This window comes from Macrobrachium nipponense, chromosome 12, assembly GCF_015104395.2.
Source record: "Macrobrachium nipponense isolate FS-2020 chromosome 12, ASM1510439v2, whole genome shotgun sequence".
Classification (NCBI taxonomy): Eukaryota; Metazoa; Arthropoda; class Malacostraca; order Decapoda; family Palaemonidae; genus Macrobrachium; species Macrobrachium nipponense.
Window position 1 is genome coordinate 17,976,471 of NC_087205.1, and position 10,000 is coordinate 17,986,470.

Here is a 10,000-nt window from a genome sequence, read left to right on the forward strand (position 1 = left end):
GAATGTAGTGGACATATATGGCCCTCTGAAGACGTGTGTTTCTTTAAGGTTCTTGTTGATAATGATTGAATTTGTATGGAACAACTCGACTGGTTTAGTTCATCATCATGCAAAAAGAAACTGTATAATCTGAAAGTGGCCAGTGAATGTTGTAATGAAAGAAGGAAGTTAGGACAACAAACAGACTAAATGTTGTGAGATCAGAAAAAACAGAAAGTGGAATGGGTGACTACTGCAAACAATGCCAACTGTACGTCATGAGAAACCAGGAAAAACTGGTGACATACCAACAGAACAAGAATTGTGAAGACGAATAAAGGGACACAGAAAACTTAGTATTTTCAAAGGTATTTACGAACAAAAGTTACAAATGTAAACTGAAATAGCGGAAAGACCATTCATGCAGTGACTCGGGAAAGAATGAAAGAGTTAGTTTAATTTCAAGTTGAAAGAAGACAAATGCCTGAAAGCACAAAGAGATTGTCGAGTTAAGTCTTCCGTGAGAAAGAACAGCCAACGTTACTGAAAGAGAAAAATGGGAGGTGGTGAAATAAAATTTGTGTAACTAAACTGCAAATGTACCTAAAAATATAAAAAATCGGAAGACGACATATGCCAGTAAATTGAATGACTTTGCAATAATGGTTATTTACAAGGGTCAAATGAATATACCTTTGTGATATAATAAAAGGCATACACGGGTTACTTAATTTTTTTAAATGAATAATAATAAAAAAGTATTAAGCCGACGGAGTATAGTATAAGTATCAGAAAGGGCAATGCGAAATGTATTGGGAGATTACTGAGATGTGTATAAATACTAAAAGACCCACATATCTATTTATATCTGACAAGAGTAATAGGAATCAGTATTAGAAGTAAAATGTATCAATTTTTCCAATATGCACAACGAAATATACATGATGCTTGTGTACTTTCGAAACTTTTCATTTTTTGAGAACTTACCCTTAGCTTCATTCAAAAATTTTGATATCCAGTTTAACGCTCTTCTGCATTATGTATATATATATATATATATATATATATATATATATATATATATATTATATAATATATATATACATATATATATATATATATATAATTTATATGAATCACGGTGGTGATGTGATAATTATTCATAATATGGCTACGTGCGGCAAACGTTCGAATTTGTTAACATGGTAGAGGGGGTTGGATATCGATTATTATCTACTAAAAAAATTCCCCTTCAGTTTACATACTATATATGAAAATATATTAATTCCGAGGTAGAGGGAATTAGATATCAAAGGAGATTGTAGCTCGAATAATTTATATGAATCACGGTGATGTGCTAATTATTCATATATATATATATATATATATATATATATATATATATATATATATATACCTTAAAAATTCAAATCCAGTGAAACCCTCTGCTGCAAGATTTCTCTCTCCCTCCTCTCTCCCTCTCTCTCTCCTCTCTCTCTCTCTCTCTCTCCATCATCCACCACAGGGCTGAGACAGCAAATGCACCCCTAAAAGCAACAGCTCTATCTCCCTCTCCCTGTCAAGCGAGAGCAAAGCAAACGCAACGAATTCCCGAGATTCAAAAGACAGGAGCCGAGAGGAAGCGGCGAGGAAACGTTGAGGAACACCTCTTCTTCTTCTTCTTCTTCTTCTTCCTCCCCTTTCTTGTGGAATTCCAATCAGTTCTCTCTCTCTATCTCTCCTTCTCTCTCTCCAGATCAGTCCCATACACCCTGCAATGGCAGGGGGACTTCCCCTTCCGTCATTTGCATTCCCCACTTCTTCTTCTTCCTACGCACTCCCGGGTATCTCTCCCCCTTTCTGGAATCCTTCCGACAATCGTTTATTCTTCCCCTGATGCCCCAAATAAAGAAGAGGAAGTCGAGAAGATAAGAAACAACGCGGAAAGGCATCCAGACAGAACAACAGCAGCAGCAACAGCAACAACAACAACAATACCGCAAGAGGAGAAGAGGGTATGCAATATCGAGGAACTATATTGAAGCAGATCAAAACTACAATAGCTGGCGAACAAAAATGCAACAGAGGATCATTTCCGTGAGAGAGAGAGAGAGAGAGAGAGAGAGAGAGAGAGAGAGAGAGAGAGAGAGAGCTCCAGACAAGTTGTCCAAGGAAGCTCATCTTTTATCGAGGTGTGCATAAGGAATGTGCGGCATTCCATTAATATCCAAGTTGCTTGCACTTGCTCCCATTTTTACCTGAGGTCTTTGCCGACTCCAAATCCCAAAACTTGAGAGAAGTATTCTGCTCTCTTGCTGAGTAATAATCGTGCATTTTCATAAGAAAGAAAGAGAGAGAGAGAGAGTGAGAGAGAGAGAGTGAGAGAGAGAGAGAGAGAGAGAGTTAACCAATACAAGCTATTTAGCATTGCGATGCTGTTACCCGGATACTGAAAATTGCTAAATGTATCGGATTTCCAAATCATCACGATTCTTACATTACGAAACAGACCTACGTATAATAAATACCTTCACCGAAACATGACAAAAAAAGTATCAACTCATTTTACATGGGAAGAACTACGCTTCTACTACGAAAATTATTATTGGAACGCAAAATAAAACTAAAAACAAAGAACAAATTAAAAACACTGCTTTACTCAAAAGCCAAAACATACTAGTTCGTTTCATCAAAACTGGAAATTTTAAACCAAATTCCTGGATCAGGAAGATTGCAATTAAGGAACAACAGAGTGAAATAGTACAAATATAAAACAATATCATTATTCCTAAACATATGATTTTGCTTTCTGAAAAGCACCAATACGCAATGATTATAAATCATGCAGGTATGTGTGTATACGAGTTCGTGTGTGAGAGAGAGAGAGAGAGAGAGTTAGGTTTAAAACGTATGTTGCGAGCAAAATTTAAAGCAAGAGTAGGAGAGGCAAATGAAACTCTCAGAGAGAGAGAGAGAGAGAGAAAGAGAGAGAGAGAGAGAGAGAGAGAGAGAACTTACACAGCTGGCGGTAATGAATCAAGTCGGTAATGTGTAAGTCTTCACGTCAGGGGAGCAAAAAGTATCGCAGGCTGTGCGTTATTTACGATTGTAACACGCATGCGCGGCGCTGACTCCTCAACGCTCCTTGGAGTCATCTGTCACGGTAGCAACTGCCTCTTATTTCTTTTTATTTTTTTTCCTTTCCAACATATATGTATATTGCGATATTCCATCACCTCTCATTTTTTCATCTGCTTTCGTTGTACGTAATTGGATGCCGTTTGATTATTAATGGATTTGTTTTATCAGATATTCCAAATTACAGTCACATTCGACAATAACTTGTTTGAGATATTTTTTTAAAAAATTATGCTTTATTCCTTTAATTTATATATTTCAGGACCAATTTTGTGCCTTTATTTCTATCACGTTGTAATTTTTTCTACACCAACTTGTGTTTGATAAGTTGTTCTATTACAATTTTGCGTTAATGTGTACAGTAATTTTGTTCTATCATTTTATTTTCTTATTTCGTTACTCGGTATTTTTCCCTTTACACTAAGTATTTCGCTTACCGTTGTGTGCTCACCACGTTTGAAGAAATTCTTTACTTATCACACTCCGTTTTGGAGTTACTCTGATGTCTGGAGTATTTAATCAGTTTCAGCACTGATGCCCGGAATTTAATTCCTGGAAGTTTCTCGGAGGATATAAATTCGTGACTAGGTATATATACAGTATTTTCTACCATCCATCAAAATAAAGATTCAACTTTATATATAGGTATATATATAATATATATAAATATATATAATAATTATAATCTATATATATATATACACATGTATACATACACAAAGTACATCCACACATGTGCACAGAAAGAGAGCAAACGCAATCTCTGCCCATTCGACGTTTTGGAACTTGCTTCTATTTGCATAAAAGCCATTGTCAAGTCAACCATTCACAACGATGGTGATTTAATCCAACATTCGCGTCAAATAGAGCGGGTTCGATTGGCCGGCCATTCGTCCTCTTGGCCTATTCTCTCCACTTCCTTGCTCTGGTCAACGTTTGTCCGTTTGTCTCCTACGCGTCTGTGTTTGTCTCGTGAATGTCAGTTTGCCGACCTGTCTGCCTTTTCGCCTCTCTAATTACTACAATCATTATTGTTGTACTTCAGAGGCAAACCCACTCTCAAGCATACTCTATTATAAGTAATAGCTACTTCAGCAGCGTTACGCTTGTAGAGATTCTTCTCTATTTTTCGAGTAGCGGCTTTTTCAGTACTGCTTGAACAGGCTAGTAGAGCGCCTACTACTAGCCTGTTTAAATAGTACTGAAAAATCCGCTATTCGCAAAATAGGGAAGAATCTCTACAAGCGTAACGCTGCTGAAGTAGCCATTACTTTTAATGAAGAGTTATTATTATTATTATTATTATTATTATTATTATTAGCTTCCACGTTGGCCGAGTGCATTTCGCGCTCGGCTACCAATCCGGTGGTCCGAAGTTCGATTCTCGGCTCGGCCAACGCGGAATCAGAGGAATTTATTTCTGGTGATAGAAATTCATTTCTCGATACAATGTGGTTCGGATCCCACAATAAGCTGTAGGTCCCGTTGCTAGATAACCAATTGGTTCCTAGCCACGTAAAAATATGTAATCCTTCGGGCCCGCCCTAGGAGAGCTGTTAATCAGCTCAGTGGTCTGGTAAAACTAAGATATAGTTAACTTATTTATTATTATTATTATTATTATTATTATTATTATTATTATTAATCAGAAGATGAATACTATAATAATAATAAATATGAATCAAGTCTTCAGCTTCTTCCGCAAAAGACGGCTTATCTCTAACAAACAATTAATAAGAAATAGTGGAGGCCAATCAGTGAGGCATGAGTACCATCTCGTAGAATACTAGTATGATTTAAGAAGGGAAAGTATGAGGAATGAAATTGGGCAGTAGCACAGGACTTCTGTGATAACGAAAGGAGAGAGTCAACATGGAGAAGGAGACTAGACGTCAATTGAATATATATATAAAATTCAAGAAAGCAATCTCCCACAATAGACATGAACCCTTATTATCACAATAAGCTAAAGATAGACACATGACACCCTGATTAAGACAAAGATAGTCACATGAAACCCTGATTATGACAATATGCTAAAGATAGTCACATGAAACCCTGATTATGAATTTACTGAAAATGGAAAGAATCCTAAAACAGGACCACACAAGTAATAACATAATTGATGTAGAATTTATATGAATCACGGTGATATGATAATTATTCATAATATGGCTACGTTCGTCAAATGTTCGAATTGGCTAACATGGAAGAGGGGGTTGGATATCGATTCTAATTACGAAAAAACAGAGTTCGACGGTGATTTGTAAGGTTAGAATCGGTATAAACTTATAGCCTCACTGTTAGCCGAATTGGTAACGTCAATGTCGTCCTGATTACGTTCCTGTCCACTGGACGGTGGTTCGATCCCATAAGCGGACGAAATTATTATCAACTAAAAATTCCCCTTCGTATTACATGTATGAAAATATATCAATTCCGAGGTAGAGCAAATCACATATTAAAGGACATTTGTAGCTTGAATAATTTAATAATATATATATATATATATATATATATATATATATATATATATATATATATATATATATAGAGAGAGAGAGAAGAGAGAGAGAGAGAGAAATGTGTAAACACTGTCGCCGTCATTTCAACCAATTACTAATTAAAACTCACATAACGAAATATAAAAATAAACAAGTAAATGTACATATAAATAAATACTGTCAATTCATTAGAATAATACGCAAACGAAAAACATTCCATTCCACACTATAATTGTTCCTGAAATACAACATAGTAAAATATGCATAACTTTTCCGGTAATGCTACTGACAAAGGCATCACGTAATATATATTTTTAATTTATGAATGAGTTCAATACTGTATATAATCAATCAAAATAAAAGTTACCATTCTGGTAATGCACTGAATTCTTGTTGCTGCTTGCATATTTTTTTTTTGCCAGAAATAATTGCAAACACAGACAGATAAACAAAGCTGTCAAATAAGAACAAATAATGACCTAAGTAATGGGACGTTATTATTTTTCCAAATAATTTGGTTATTCTGATTTCTAAGTCACTTCATGGTGAATTAAGTAGTTTCAATTAATCAAAAATAAAAATCAATCCGATTCTTACCCTGCAAGCGATAATTCTTATTCAGTTTGAACTGCAACCACTATGTCCATCGAGCACTTTTGCTCATGGTGTGCGGTTAACCCATGTCATCAAACTCGTTTCTGCTCTTTACATCTCTATTCTTCTCATGGACACCACAGACTAATAAACTGACCTTCTGTCCCCAAAGACTATTGTTTTAAATACCTCCATCCCAATCGCTATTTTACATTTATACTGGTTAATGAACCCTCTCCAACATCATTCGTTTACTTTTCAGGCTATTTTAACCAATTTTCAAAATCCATCATTATCGACAAATGCGGACAAAAGTCTATGCATGAAAACTGAAGTTCACACGTGCAAAAAATCTCAGGCGATTTAACAGGTAAATTGCGTAAATTGAAGATTCAATTGCTATTAAAAACAATAAAATACATGGTCCCGAGTAAATCTGTTACAATAAAATGAAGAAGAACCGGAAGCTGGAAGACGAAGGTGAGAGAGACAATGCCATTTACGAAGTGAATCTCAAGGGAGCACCTCTGTAATTGGCTTCGTTTATTCTCGCTCTGCGGATATGATGAGGGTGAGAGATACTGGGATAGAGTGGAGGAAACAGCAAGTCCTGTGAGAGTTTTCTAATTCTTAAAAAATGTGTGTGTATATATATATATATATATATATATATATATATATATATATATATGTATATATATATATATAATATATCTAAATATATATATATACACATACATATATATATTATAAATATCAAGCCACCACCGCCTTTCTTCCAAGAATCCATAGGGATGGATTCTCCTTACACAGGATAGCTAAGACCAGGGGTGAGAGATAGGCCCAGCGACTGCACTGTGAGTTGGCAGTTCTTGGATGCAGTTTCGAAAAAGGTCAAGCCAGGTAGTAAGATTAGTAATTCTGTGGGGAATATGCGTTCTAGTAGAAGCTCTGTCCCCTTGTCCTGAGAACTATTTCCCTGTGTTCTGCTTCTGCTGGTTCTTAATTGGTTTTTCAGGAATGCTGGCACTCAGTGAGTTATTTGGTCAAGGAACAGATAAGACGTCTGTCCTGTCAAGTCCCTTATTGTGGGCCTTAATCACTTTGGCACTGTCTCATCACTTGTGTATTGAAGACAGCGGATCATCTAGCTATTTTGCAATATTGTGCATTGCAATTTAGACTGCCCGGTTTTCCAAGATTTCGTCTTCCAAAGTAAACCCTTTGCTGCTGTTATCCAGTTGATACTTCAGTGTATGTTCCCCAAATGAATAGTCCTTTGCATTCAGTGACATAGAATTAATCATTCCTCCACTGCGCTAGATTATTGCAAGTGAGAGAATCCTTTGCACGAACCCTTATCTGGAATAATCTATTTCTAGAAATGTGATTTCTCGTCCCCTCTGTTTCTGCTACCAACCTACCTTGTGAGAAGTTGCCTTCGAGGGGCAATTAATTCAGCCTTGCAAACCATCTGCTTCTGCAACTGATTAATAGAGAATAAACTAAATTCACGAGCCAAGGTCTACCATTTATCCTGATAAGTTGTAAACATTTCCATTTTCATGAAAGTCAGTTAACTGTGAATTTTGTCAAAATTTTATTGTTGCATTTTCTTGCTGGTGCAGCAACAAGTCATGATCTATTTTCCCGGTTTGAACTGTGTAAAATAAAGTAATTTAATGTGACTACGGCCTTTCATTGTGACCTTCCCTTTTATTTTAGATGTAACTCTGAGGTAAGTTATCTTGCGTTTGCATTCTATTACACATATTTGGTTCTGGGTACTGACCCCTCAAGCCTAACTCAAATTCAATATTCATTTCACCATGCCAGCCCCAGACAAATATGTAACAATATATATAATATATATATATATATATATATATATATATATATATATATATATATATATAAATCATCAACCAAAATGCCTATTAATTTTTGGAAACGCTTTTCACTACGAAGCCTGGAACAAAATTAAGAAAAAGTTTTGCAATGCTTGTACTACAAAGCCTGAGATCCAAATGCAAGAATGAAGCATTTGTGAAATAAACCGCAGTAGCTACTGGAACCCACCAGCATCCAGAGTATCAAAGCGATCTCGTTCTGATACTCTGGATGCGGGTTCGAATCCTGCTTCTTTATGTTCTTGCAACTGGATCTCTGGCTTGTAGTGACAATCGTACCCATAAAGTGCAAAGAATGGGAGAAGCTGATGGGGGCATTCACTGCTGGTTATTACAATTATACAAACATACGCGCGCATATAATATATATATATATATATATATATATATATATATATATATATATATATGTTATATATAAAAAATGTGCGTGTGAGAGACAGAGATGGCTTAAATTGAAATGCATACCTGTATTATTGTAAATACCATTCCCTACCTCCTATCATAATACGTAGCATAACTTCCCCGGCAACCTGGCTAAGAGCGCCCCCCCCCCCCACCCTCCCCCACTCCACCACCTCACACACACACACAAAAAAAAAAAGCCTTCCGCCACGAGGCAGTTTCACAGTTACTTCCATCAGAATTTTGCCATGCCACTAAAATGCAATAAAGGCGCGCCACCGTAAACAAGCGTTCGAGATATGGCCAGAATTAAGAAATTCCTCTTCCTTCTCCACTCGCTGGGTGGATGGATGGAGGTTGGGGGGTGGGAGGTGAGCATGATTGGGGGGAGGGAGGGGTATTTTCAACACCCGTTATTACTTTCACTAAACTCGTTCTTTCACGAAATTCCACGTGATAATCATGATATTAGAACATTCGTGGTTAAATTCACTTCCTAACTAATAGTGTTTTCTTAAATACCGCTTTTCACTCTGTACACAAACACACACACATACACATCAGATACACACACAAAGACACGGCAATTACACATTTATAACCATTGTGATTTACGTCACTGTCTCACTGCTTCTATGTTCCTATCGAGAATTGTTTTTTCACTGTGGGCACAAATACACACACACACACCACACAAACACACACATCACACATACACAAACGTCAATCACGCAATTATAACAGTGGTGATTTACATCACTTTCTCACTGTATCTGTGGTCCTATCAAACAATTTTTTGTTCTGTGTGTGTGTGTGCACAAATACACACGCACAAACACACGTCAATCACGGCAATCAGAATAGGTGTGATTGATATCACTTCCTCAGTTTCTGTTTTCGTCTAACACACTATTTTTTCTCTCTGTGTACACACACACACGCACACACACATACACGAGCGTGTAATCGCGTAGTCGCATGAGCGTACGTGCGATAATCAGTGTACAAGATTAAAATCACTGCGTCTTTAATTCCTAAGCTAACGTGTGTCCGTAACGATTAAAAAAAAAAAGGTACCATAACAATCTTTAACCTCGATATCCATCACGCTCCGTCGCTTGAACTATTCCAAAACATAAGGTGTTGACACAAAGTTCACGAAACCCCTGCCTCCAAGTTTACCCAAATCCCGCGTTATGTTTTGTTCAACGAGGAATTCTGAACGGAGAATTCTCCACCTCTCAAAACAATGTCTTAAGTGCAACTGCCACCCCCAATCCCCTTAAAAAAAAATAAGGGAGGTTGCTTGCAACGTAGCCAATCCGAATCGCATATATAAGGGCCCGGCAAAGGAGTCGCCCGGGTCAGTCCCCATCACGCCCTCAAAATGAAATCCCTCGTCTTGTGGCTGCTGGTGCTGGTGCTGAGTTTGGCTTACTTGAACGAGGCATCGACGAAAGAAAACCCGAT

General features: G+C 36.9%; 1 long non-coding RNA gene across 1 annotated transcript in view; it reads left to right on the forward strand.

The window, feature by feature from the left end:
• The first annotated feature begins 9,891 nt into the window (after nucleotides 1–9,891).
• Nucleotides 9,892–10,000, forward strand: part of LOC135224383 (uncharacterized) — a 1,102-nt gene continuing 993 nt past the window's right edge. The window contains exon 1 of the long non-coding RNA XR_010316712.1: nucleotides 9,892–10,000. This exon is cut by the window's right edge and continues 46 nt beyond it. This is a non-coding gene — a long non-coding RNA (uncharacterized LOC135224383).